Here is a 13,253-nt window from a genome sequence, read left to right on the forward strand (position 1 = left end):
TGGTAGAGCGGGGTTCACGATGTAATGTATCAAAGACCTTCACGCCTAATTTATGACCGTGATCGTGGGGTAGAAGGAAAAATTCTGGGCGGATTATTCCTAGGAAACAAGTTCCACTCCACTGTGAGGGAAGACGAGTATAAGCTTTATTACCACATACCCAGAATAATCCATTTGGGGATACTCCATACCCCCTTTCCCAAACTCTTTTAAGAACAGGATTTGATTGGTATGGTCCTGTGATGGTGGAAGTGGTACAATTCCAAAACTGAATACTGCTATTAGACAGGGGTAGGCAATTAGTTTTAAAAACAGTGGATAAGAACCAAGTCTGAGGTTTAGGAAACCAAGTGAAAACACCAGGTGAAATGCGAATCCATACAGCCTTGCAGGGACTTTCTCCTACTGGGTATTTGCCGGCTCGTGAGAGACAATAAAAACCAGAGGGGACGTTAGAGAGAGACCAGGTTTCTCTTGATCTCGTTCGGTTAGTTGTCCAAATGCGGGAAATCATGGTCAATGAATTGAGAGGTTCTCCCCACCAAGGCCATTGTTCTGACATCCGTGGACCCCCGCAGACCCAACAATTAGTTACATTAAAAGTTCCTGCAATTTTAGTTGCCAGATCTACAAAAAGGTTATCTCCTCCAATTGCATTACCGAAACTTACATGGTTATTTGGATGGACTCTAACTAAGTCCGGCTGTCTTAAAGGGACAGGCAATTTCAAGTGTGGAGTGTAACTTTTCATTGGAACAGTACGTTGGTGTATGCAAAACCAGAGTCCATCAGGGCATGGTGGGCTTGAGTCACATTTCCAACCGTTAAGAGGGAAAGGAGTGGTATTAGGAATCTGTATATAATGACCCATATTATTTCCTTCTTTTTCCACACAAGGGGTATATGGATGTTGGGTGGTATTTTCTGCCCAGCATTTCTCAGGAACTGAGGTATGGGAAATGAAATTACCTTCCTTTCTTCCCCAAATGTGGTCCTGAAATAGGACCACTGTATCTCTGCATTTCTTACATTTCACACCTGATAAAGACATAGGCAAACTAAGAAAAATCAAAGAACATAACAATAACATTGTGAATTAAGTCTTTTTGCGAAATCGTAAGGTAAGAGGTTTTTCTCCAGGAATACAAGTCCAATCTGAGTTCGTATCAGGGTCCTGTGGCGCCTCTACAGGTCCCTTAAATCTGGATGCGTGTGTCCACCCCTTCTCTCTTGTTTGTGCTGCAGCTTCTGTAGTTAAGAGAACTTGGTATGGACCTTCCCACTGGGGCTGGAGCTTTTCAGTCTTCCAGGTCTTGATAAGAATCCAGTCTCCTGGTTCCACTTTGTGTAAAGAAAAGTCTAGAGGCGGTGTTTGTGCCAATAGTCCTCTCTTTCGTAAATCTGTAAGAGAGCGTGACAGTGCCTGTAAATAGTTCCTAACAAATATATCCCCTTCCCCCAAGGTGGGACACCCCTCAACTGTACTCCAGAAGGGAAGCCCAAACATCATTTCATAAGGGGACAGCCCTACATCTTTTCGTGGGGCAGTACGAATTCTTAATAAGGCTAGGGGCAGACACTTTATCCAAGGCATTTTAGTTTCCACCATTAACTTTGTCAATTGGATTTTTAGTGTTCCATTCATACGTTCGACCTTCCCTGAGCTTTGTGGATGCCAAGGGGTATGTAATTTCCAAGAGACCTGTAATGCATCACAAATCAATTGCTGGATTTTTGAAGAAAAATGTGGACCCCTGTCTGAGTCTATAGAATCCATTATACCATATCTGGGGATTATCTGCTCTAGGAGGAGACGAGCTACTGTAGAGGCTGTAGTATTTATTGTTGGGAAGGCTTCTACCCATCGGGTAAAGTGATCTATTATCACCAACAGATATTTCCATCTTTGAACTTGAGGTAACTCTGTGAAGTCGATCTGGATACGTTGAAAAGGGCGTATGGCTAATGGTTGACCTCCCATGGTCCCTGTCCTCATTATCTTTTTATTAATTTTTGTGCATAGGTAACAATTTTGCACCTCTTGTTGGGCCAAGGTGTAGATTCCCTTACACACATATTCTCGAAGCACTGTGTCACATAAGGCTTGGGTGCCCCAGTGGCTCTGTTGATGCAGGTGTTTTAAAATATTGCGAGTTATTTCTTTATTTAGAACAATTCTTCCATCTGGTGTTTTCCATGTTCCATCAGGTAACTGGCTTGCGCCCAGCTGATCCATGTTCTTTTCTTCCTTAGCAGTGAAAATGGGAGCTGTCTTTATGCCTTGTCTTATTGGGATTAAAGTCAGCAAACGGACTTCTTGTTGCATGGCTGCTCTTTTGGCTTCTTCATCAGCCAGTCTGTTTCCAATTGCTGTCGGGTTATCTCCCCTTTGATGGCTTGGTATGTAGACTACTGCTATTTCTTGGGGTAATGTTAAGGCTTCTAAAGTCAGAGTAATCATCTGTTCGTGTGCCAATTCCTTTCCTCTTGATGTAATTAGACCACGCTCCTTCCAGATCTTACCAAAGGTATGCACTACCCCGTATGCGTATTTGGAATCTGTGTAAATCGTTCCAATTTTCTTTGCCAGTATTCTGAGGGCTCTCTGCAAGGCATATAGTTCACAGGATTGTGCTGACCAGCTTCCGGGTAGTCTCGTGGATTCTACTACTTTCCAAGTATTTCCTTCTATTATAGCATACCCATTTCTTCTCATTCCGTCAACACATCTGGCGGAGCCGTCAATGTAGAATTCATATCCTTCTCCCAGCGGAGTATCGCAAAGGTCTTCTCGGGTCTTGGTCTGAAGATCTGTCAACTCGACACAGTCATGCTCCACCTCTTTCTCTGTTTCACTGCCGTATAAAAATTGAGCTGGGTTGCAGCTATTAATTTTTGCAAACTGTAAATCTTCTCCAACCATTAAAATGGTTTCATACTTTAATATGCGAGAATCAGTCAGCCATCGATGGGCAGTTTGTGTTAATAAAACACTCACAGAATGGGAGGTGTACACAGTCATCTTTCCTCCAAAAGTAAGTTTACGTGCTTCCTCTACCAACAGAGCAGCAGCCGCTACTCCCTGGATACACGTCGGCCATCCGCGAGACACTGGGTCCATCATTTTGGAAAGGAAAGCTACTGGGTGTCGCTGACCGCCTTTTTCCTGTGTTAAAACTCCCACAGCTGTTCCTTGGTTATGAGTGACAAATAGCTGGAAGGGCTGTTTTAAAGAGGGCAGAGTGAGCACTGGGGCTCGTGTTAGGCGATGTTTCAAGTCCTCGAACCATCCCTCCTCCTCCTGGGTCCATTTCAATGGATAGTCATTTTCATTTGTCAGTTTATCATACATAAACTTCACCAAAGCTGAGTAGTCCTCTATCCATAACCTACAGTATCCTAAGAGTCCCAGGAATTGTCTTATTTCCTTCTTATTACGGGGTAAAGGCATTCTAGTGATTCCCGCAATTCGTTCAGGGGTAATTCGTTTCTGTCCTTTACTTATCTGGTGTCCCAGATATATCACAGTTTTCTCAACAAACTGTAACTTGTTTCTGGACACCCGTAGACCCTTTTTCCCCAGATAATTCAAGAGTCTAATGGTCTCTCCCCTCATTTCTTGTTCCTTGGGTCCTGATAATAGTAAATCATCCACATACTGCATTAGTTGGGAATCATCAGATTGTGGATAGTCCATCAGGATTTGTTCTAGCATTTGTCCAAACAGGTTTGGAGATTCAGTGAACCCTTGGGGCAATACAGTCCACCGAAACTGTCTCCGTCTACCTGTCCATGGATTTTCCCATTCAAACGCAAACATATCTCTACTTTCCTCTTCTAACGGACAAGTCCAGAAGGCATCCTTCAAGTCGATAACACTAAACCACTCATGGTCTGGGGGAATCCGACTCATAATAGTATAGGGATTAGGCACCACTGGGTGGCGGGTCTGAACAATAGCATTCAAACTTCTTAGATCCTGAACTAGGCGATAGGATCCATCTGACTTTTTTACTGGGAGTATAGGGGTGTTATAAGGTGACATGCATTCTTCTAATAGTCCGTCTCGTATTAAAGTCTCAATTACCGGCTGTAGCCCTTTTCTCCCTTCCAAAGAAATAGGATACTGACGTTTCCTTACCGGCTGATGACCTGGTATTAATGTGACATGTAAAGGTGGGATGTCCAGACCTCCTCGATTTCCCTCCTTATACCAGACTCTCTCGTCAATCTGCCGTTCATCCTCTTCCTTTAAAGCGCAGAGGTGGACTCGCACTTCTCCGTCCACAGGGAGAGCACCCAAACCTAGGAGAGCCTGTAAGTCCCTTCCTAGGAGGTTAAATCCAGCCGAAGGTAATAACAAGAGGTCTTGTACCCCTTCTCTTTCTTCCAGTTTCACTGTTACTTGGGGAATTATTGATACCATTCTGGGAGCCCCTTCTATCCCAGAAATTGTCAAATTACTTTTTATAGGCTCAGTTCCGATTGGCACAGTTATTACACTACTTCGTTCCGCTCCTGTGTCCACCATAAACACCACCTCTTCTCCCTTGGGACCAATTTTTAGTTTTACCAGGGGTTCCCTCTTATATTTGGTCCCTAACATTTGGAACCCCTGACACCCCTAATCTTCTTCCATAAGTTCGAGGGCACGCAATTCCCTCTTGTATCGGGGGCATTCCCTCTTAAAGTGTCCTTCCTCATTGCAGTAATAGCACTTAACGAACCTCCGGGGTCTTCCCTCTCTTGGATATTTTGGATTGTTTAGAGGAAGGTTTTGTTTTCTTTCCCCTCTGGATTCAGCATTCATCTGTCGGATAGTCTGTACCATAACCTTTGTCGCCTTCTTTTGATCTTCTTCTTCTCTCTGCACATATACTTTTTGTGCCTTTTTTAACAGTTCACTTAGGGGTTTTTCACTCCAGTCCTCCTCCTTTTCTAGTTTCTTTCTAATGTCTTGCCATGATTTGGAAACAAATTCAATTCGAATAAGCTGTTCACCCATTGGTGTACTAGGGTCCACACCAGCATACTGTTGGACATTCTTTCTCACCTTCTCCAAAAAATCAGTAGGGGATTCATCTTTCCCCTGGTGGTTCCCAAATGCCTTGGTAAAATTGTGACCCTTTGGCACAGCCTCCCGTATCCCTTTAATTGTCCACTCTCTATATTGTCTCATACTTGCCAATCCCTCGGGTGTTCGTTTGTCCCACCTGGGTTCATTTAAGGGATATTTTTGTTCATGGGGTCTAGGGTCCCCAGGTTGTTCATATTCCCACATGAGGAGGGCAGCCCGTCGAATCATCTGCCTCTCCTGGGGTGAAAATAATGTTCCCATTATTGCCTGCATCTCTTCCCACGTATATGTGTTTGGTCCCAAGAATTGGTCAAGCTGTTCAGCCAGTCCTATAGGATCTTCCAATAACTTTTTCATTTCTTTCTTAAATCCCCGCACCTCTGTACTAGTTAGGGGAACATTCACATATCCCGTTCCCCCTCCCGGTCCTCCCATAGGAACTTCTCTCAGGGGATTTAGGTTTATTGAAAACTTTGATGGTCCTGGACCAGTCTGGGATCTTGTCCAGGGTCAGTTTACCGGTGGAAGTTTAGGGTCCGACTCCCTTAATTCATCCTTTTTATCCCGGCCCCCTTCGGGGCAATCAGATTCATCACCTTTCCCCTCCGGTAATAAGCTTTCCTCGGGCGCAGTAGGCACCGGGGGAATATAAGGAGGGGGAAGGTTGTCCAGAGGTTCCCATTTCTTTTCTCCTGCCACTCTCAATTTAAAACATTCTGTTAAGGATCCTGGCCAGGGAACCCAACAAAATGCATATGCTGACTCTTCTTGATTCACCTTTGGTCTCGAATTTACATATATGTTTAATGCTTGTCTAACCCAATCCTCATCAGATCCAAATTTCGGCCACCAGACCGAGGAACCTTTAATAGGTTGTTTTGACCAAAGGAGACAATATTGGACCATCTTTTTCTTGTTTTTGTCCCGATATCTTTTACTATCCCAATTTTCAAACATTCTCCCCAAAGGGCTGTCAAGGGGTACTCCCAGGAATTGTCCTGAATTTTCAGACGAGCCCTTAGATTTTGATCCTCCCATTTTCCCACCTAGATCTGTTTATCGTTGCTGAGGACCCTCTCGCTCTGGACCCTACTCCCTTCCTCTCAGACGCCTCGTCGGAGGTGCTGTCCCTCCTTCGGTTACCGCTGAGGTTTTCCTGGGGTTGACCCCTCTCTTCTCGGCACTTCGTCGGAGGTGCTGTCCCTCCTTCGGTTACCGCCGAGGTTTCCCTGGGGTCTATCCTAGAGTCCCGCGACAGGGTCCTCACACAACGACAAAAGATCTATACTTAATCTATTCCGTTAGGTTTTTATCCAAACAGGTGTATCCCGTTACACCTGTTACCCAATCCCCACACCACAATCGTAAGTCGTCACTTACCGGTGTCTTCCCGGGGATTGAACCGTCACCCTTCTCCTCTCCGTCTTGTCGTGTCACCCTGTCCGGATACCACTCGCTCAAGCCGCCCGAAGCGACGAGCAAGGGACTAGGAGCCGCTAAACTCAGCGGGGTGCACCGCCTCCGATGTCCCTCTTCTCGCCTCCCCTCACGGCCGGAGTGTGGATCCCGGACGAGCCCCCATTTGTCAGAAATAAAACTTCTCACACGAGTCTCTTTAAAACTGATGACACGACAAGCTTTATTTACAAGTCTGCAGAGTTGGACTCAACTGGTTTCTCACCAGTTAAGCCCCGATACATACAGTGCATTGATTTTTATACCTTTATTATTTGCCCTTCCCCTTCTTATTAATACTGTTTTAATTGGTTAGTATTACAAAAACATTCTGAGTATAACTGCATTATTAATTATCACGTTCGTTACGTACGCTGTGAACTCTACATTCACTGAATTCTGTTTCTCACACTTCTTATCAATCCTTTGTCTCCTGCATGTCTCTCACTATGACCATGAAAAGATAGGTTTAAAAAAACATATTCAGCAGCTCCTTCTGTCCTTGACTGCTAGTAAACTCTCTGTCCGTTCTGGCTTCCCTGTTTATGATTAATCATCACATTTTAACTTAAGTCTTTTTAACCTAAATTCTCTATATCACACATGGACTTGCAATCATGTATTCCATTGGAAAAGATAACTTACAATTTACGCCATGCGTCTACCATTTTTGTTAATGTGCGGGTCCCTCTGTAAAATGTATGGGTCTAAATATGTCATGGTTGATTGGTGACATCAAACCCGACTATGATGGTTTGTTTCTTTAGTTTGAGGTTGTAGAGGATGGGAGGGAGCTAAGAGAGGGGGTGGGAGGGGGGTATATATGGGGGAAATTTTTGTATGTTAATATGATGTGTTTTATTATGGATTTTGAATTTGATTTTAAATAAAGTATACAAAAAGGTTACTTTGTAGACCACATGCTAATAGTTCCTTTCATTGTTGTTCAATAACATCTGATCCTTTCCTGCTTCTAAACTGTATTTCTGTGAAATCTCCACACAGCGGCTTCTCTGTGTATTTCCGGCACTACCTGATCCAATGCACTAATTGATAAGGTGGTGTCTGCAACCTATCTTAAGGAAGGCTGAGACGACCACAGATCGCTAGTGATTGTTGTTTACTTTCAAGCAAAGTTGGATCGGCCAAGGGTTCTTCTCAGATCTCTGAATGTGCAGTGTGACAAGAGTTTTAGAGGTAGCTTGGAATGAATTACTCGAGCAGCTTCCACACACACACATTTGAAAACCCAGAATTTTAGCAGGATTATTGCATCCTGCTTTTTGCAAAGGAGCAACAAAGTATCCACATACAGCTTGCCTAGGAGAGCATGTGGCGTTAGCAGGCAGAGTTAGAACAGCTTTGCTCTCAGAGAGGGAGGGAGTGAGAGAGAAGGAGTCAGAGAAATCTGTTCCAGAGGGACAAGCTGCCAAACTTTGGAAGGCTGCCTGGTCAAAAGAGAAGACTGATGGTCTGAAAGATGACCTGAAAGAAAAAGGATCATCCGGAGAACCCTGAAGGGGGCAAGTTCTGTCAGAAAGACAGAATTAAGAAGAAATCAGTTGCAGATGCTCTGGAAATGGAATCTCTCTCTCTGAAAACCAGCAAGAGCCCTTCTGAGTGGTAACCATATGTCTGTTAAACACCAAAGCTTGGTGAACTTTGTTAATGCTAATGTATGAGCACTGTTGCAAGAATTGCCTGCAACCAGTGAGATTGGACTGTAATCCAAAGAACTTTTCTAATCTTCAATACACATTACACTCACCTGCACTTAGTATTTGAGGGCGGATTAAGTGGGTTAGGTAGGTTAAGTAATAAGTTAAAGTTCAATTCTGTTTTCATGTTCAAATAAAATTCTAAACTACTTTTGTTTAAATAACCCTGTGTTGTCGTGCATATCTATTGCTACTGGTTTTTGGGGTCATCTGGACTCCGTAACATTTTATGGGGGCTCATCCTTTAGGATTTGAACATTGCAGTTTCATGATTTATTAGTTGATTGGGATGTTTTTGCAGGCTATTTTTACAAGCTTACAGAAAGCTTGTGTCTGGAAAAACTGCAGCAATGGATGTTGATACATTTTTGTTACAACCATCACCTGCAGAACTGCAGAAGGTGAGAAAATAGGAACTGATGGCTATTTCTGAGGCATTTAAAATTGTTGAAGTTAAACATTGGATGAGAAAAGTACAAATGTAGAGGATTATAATAGTGAAATATTACATGTGAAGGAAAATTTGTTGAGGAAGACTCACAAAAGGACATTCCAGAATAATAGGCATTTTCAGAGAGCTCATGTGGACCAGATTAATAAACCTGTTCATAAGGTTAGGATGGAGCAGGATAGTAGGGCTGAAATAAAGTCTGGAGAAAATGTTCAGTAAAAAGATGAAGGAAAGGTAGGAAAGGACAGAACTTCTGTATTTATATGCCATTTGTGTAAGAAAGCTGGTCGTGTGACTGTCTAGTCTTGAAACAGAAAAGGTAAAAACAGGTTTAACCAGAACCATGTATACAGAAACAGTGGAATTTAAGGAGAGCAGAGGTGCATAACCTGATCAGTAGGTCATGGATGTTTTCAAGCCTTTTGTGTCAGAGGGCTTTGTCTCAGGTTCCAGTTAACATTCTTAGAGATACTGAGGCTGCTCAGTCATTGTTGTTAGAAACCGTTTTAACTGTGGATCAAAGGACAGACACAGAGGAGACAACTTTGATTAAAGGTGTTCGAGATGAGGTAGGGTCAATATTGCTTCACAAGGTTGTGCTAAATTCAGAATTAGTCAAAGGAACTGTTGTAGTAGGAGTTACCCATGCAAGGTGTCTCGTTTTTGCTGGGGAATGATTTGTCAGAGAATAAAGTTGGGTCAGTTTTAAGATTGACAAATTGGCCTAGTAAGGATGTGGTTAGAGAGGATGGTGAGATATATCCTGCATGTGCGGTAACTAGGTCTGTGACTAAGAAAATGATGACAGCTGAAGATGATCCAGTTGGGGGAGTCACGTGATGGAGTAGTGGCCGGTCAGGGAATTCCAGCCCTCTCCGGAAAAGTTTAAAAAAAACACACAAAACACAAAGGTACAAGATTAAAATTTAAAACAAAGTAAAAATAAAGGTGAGAAGAAAATGGCAGCGAAGAGAGAAAAGTCGAAAACAACGGGAAGAAGAGAAGAAGAAAGAACGTCGGAAGAAGAAGGTGAAGGCCTTACCTGTCCGAGGAGGCCCGCCGCGGAGAGAGAAGCCCGCTCCCTCTGGTCAGTGGAAGTCCCGGGCTCGGGACTACAAAAATGGCTCGCAGAGCCGAGTAAAAGTGCGCAACCGCGCAAGAAAAAAAACACACTGACGGGAGGGGGAAACAGCTGCGGAGTCGATCTCCACAGCTGAGAGAGACACCTGCAGCACAGCAGCTGGTGCAGAACAGAGACAATAATGACAACAAGAAAGAAGAAGGTAAAAAGAAAAGAAGGAAACAACAGATGGTCAATCCAGAGGAAGAAGAAGAAGAAGAACAGAAAGAAGTGGAAGAAGAAGAGAAAGGCAAGACAATGGATGTATCTTTTTTCAAAGAATATATGGAATCAGTGAAAGAATGGCAATTACAAGAATTTAATGAGATAAAAAGAAGAATTAAGAATGCAGAAGAAAAAATGAATAAAATAGAAATGGTCATATCAGAGATAGGAAAAAGAGTGGAGAATGTGGAAGAACGAGAAATAATCGTAGAAATGGAAGTAGAGGACAAAAGAGAAATTAGAAGAATCTAATAAAAAAGTTAAAGAGGCACACGAGCTGTAAGCTCAGAAGACAGATATAATGGAAAACTACATTAGAAGAAATAATATAAAGATAGTGGGCCTTAAGGAAGATGAAGAAGGCAAGAATATGAGAGAATTTATAAAAGATTGGATCCCCAGGGTCCTAGGAAGACCAGAATTACAGGAAGAAATTGAAATAGAGAGGGCACATAGAACATTAGCCCCGAAACCACAACCGCAGCAAAAACCAAGATCCATTTTAGTAAAATTTTTAAGATATACAAGAGAAAATATATTGGAGAAAGCAATGAAGAAAATAAGAGAAGACAAAAAGCCACTGGAATACAAAGGTCAAAAAATTTTTTTCTATCCAGACATAAGTTTTGATCTCCTGAAGAAGAGGAAGGAGTTCAATACAGCAAAAACGATCTTATGGAAAAAAGGATATAAATTTATGTTAAAGTACCCAGCGGTACTTAAAATAGTTATTCCAGGGCAACAAAACAGACTATTCTCGGATCCAGAGGAAGCACGAAAATTTGCAGAACAACTACAAAACAAGCAGAGAGATGAAGACATGTAATGAGAGTAAAAATGACCACGAACTATATGTATGTGTGTATATGGGTATATGTATGTATATATTTTATATATATATATATATATATATATATATATGTAGATGTGTATGTATGTGTGTGTATACATGAATGTATACGTATTTAGAGGAAAATATATAGAGTATAGATAAGAATTAATAAGGGAATGAAAGGGAATAGAGGGAATAAGGAGGGAATTAAAAGAGTGACCTTTGTTACATATGAAAATTGAAATCTTTTCCGGGGGGGGCTGGGTGGGGATGAGTTACGGTCACTGCAAAATCAGTTGACATTTGCGAGTGAATTTGCAAATCCAAATGGAGAGGGGAGATGTGTTTGCCCATCAAGGGATAAAGGGCAACGCAGGAGGGGGAGGGGAGAATGGGGTTAAAGAAGTTTTAAGTAGGAGAATAAGGAAAATGTTTGATGTTTTAGAAATGTTGTCTTATAAAGTGTTCAAAACAAGAAAACAGAAATGGATAAGAAGGAAAGGTGATGATGGAGAAACGGAAAGGGAAGATAAACAAAGTTTGAAATGGCTACGTTGAACTATATGACTTTAAATATTAACGGAATACATAACCAAATCAAAAGGAAGAAACTGCTAAATTTACTGAAAAAAGAAAAAATTGATATAACATTTGTGCAAGAAACACATTTAACTGAATTGGAGCACAAGAAATTAAAGAGAGATTGGTTAGGACATGTAACAGCAGCGTCGTATAATTCAAAAGCAAGAGGAGTAGCTATATTAATCAGTAAAAATGTACCAATTAAAATAGAAGAGGAAATAATAGATCCAGCAGGGAGATATGTAATGATAAAATGTCAGATATATTTGGAGTTTTGGTATCTACTCAATGTATATTCACCTAACGAAGAAGATCAAAAGTTTATGCAAGATATTTTTCTGAAGATAGCAGATACGCAAGGGAACATATTAATAGGAGGGGATTTCAACCTTAATTTGGATTCAAATATGGATAAAACTGGGAAAAAAATTAACAGAAAGAACAAAGTAACCAAATTTATAATTAAATCGATGCAAGAAATGCAACTTTTGGATATATGGAGGAAACAACACCCAAAGGAAAAGGAATATTCATATTATTCGGGTAGACATAAAACATACTCAAGAATAGACCTATTTCTGTTATCAGCTCGTAAGCAAGATAGAGTAAGAAAAACAGAATATAAAGCTAGAATATTATCGGATCATTCACCCTTGATATTGACAACAGAGTTAGAGGACATCCCTCCAAGAATGTATAGATGGAAATTAAACTCCATGCTACTTAAAAGGCAGGATTTTAGAGAATTCATTGAAAGACAAATTAAAATGTACTTTGAAATAAATACGGAATCAGTGAAAGATAAGTTTATACTATGGGATGCAATGAAAGCGTTCATTAGAGGGCAAATAATAAGTTATGTAGCCAAGATGAAGAAGGACTATAATCAGGAAACAGAGCAGTTGGAAAGGGAAATAGTAAATATAGAAAAAGAATTAGCAATGAAGGAAGATACAACTAAAAGAAGAGAATTGGCAGATCAAAAAATAAAATATGAAACACTACAAACATATAAGGTGGAGAAGAACATAATGAAGACAAAACAGAAATATTATGAACTAAGGGAAAAAACGCACAAAATCCTAGCATAGCAGCTTAAGACAGAACAAGCTAAGAAAATTGTATTGGCATCAAGGAAAAAAGACAAACAAATCACATATAATCCAACGGAGATCAATGAAAACTTTAGAGAATTCTATGAACAATTATACCAAACTAAAAACGAAGGGAAAGAAGGCAAAATAGATGAATTTTTAACTAAAATTGAACTACCAAAATCACAAATAGAGGAATAAAATAAATTAACAGAACCATTTGAAATAGTAGAAATACAAGAGATAATAAAAAAAAACTACCAAATAATAAAACACCAGGAGAGGATGAATTCCCAATAGAATTCTATGAAACATTTAAAGATTTATTAATTCCTCCCCTCCTGGAAGTAATCAACCAGATTGACAAAACACAAAGCTTACCAGATTCATGTAAAACAGCAATAATTACAGTAATACCAAAGCAAGGGAAAGATCCACTCGCACCAGCATCATATCGACCAATATCATTACTTAACACAGATTATAAGATAATAGCTAAACTATTAGCAAACAGATTAGCAGATTATGTACCTAAAATGGTAAATCTAGACCAAACTGGATTTATTTAAAAAAGACGCACAACAGACAATATTTGTAAATTTATTAACTTAATTCATGCAGTAGAAGGGAGTAAAGCGCCAACAGTAGCAGTTGCTTTAGACGCAGAGAAGGCCTTTGAAATGAAAGGGGAGGGATTAG

The 13,253-nt window shown here is 40.9% G+C and overlaps 1 protein-coding gene across 2 annotated transcripts in view; it reads left to right on the plus strand.

Moving 5' to 3' along the window:
• LOC138750579 (microtubule-actin cross-linking factor 1-like) overlaps nucleotides 1-13,253 on the plus strand; it is a 39,222-nt gene that overhangs the window by 1,725 nt on the left and 24,244 nt on the right. The window lies entirely within an intron of this gene.

This window comes from Narcine bancroftii, unplaced genomic scaffold, assembly GCF_036971445.1.
Source record: "Narcine bancroftii isolate sNarBan1 unplaced genomic scaffold, sNarBan1.hap1 Scaffold_168, whole genome shotgun sequence".
NCBI classification, from domain to species: Eukaryota; Metazoa; Chordata; class Chondrichthyes; order Torpediniformes; family Narcinidae; genus Narcine; species Narcine bancroftii.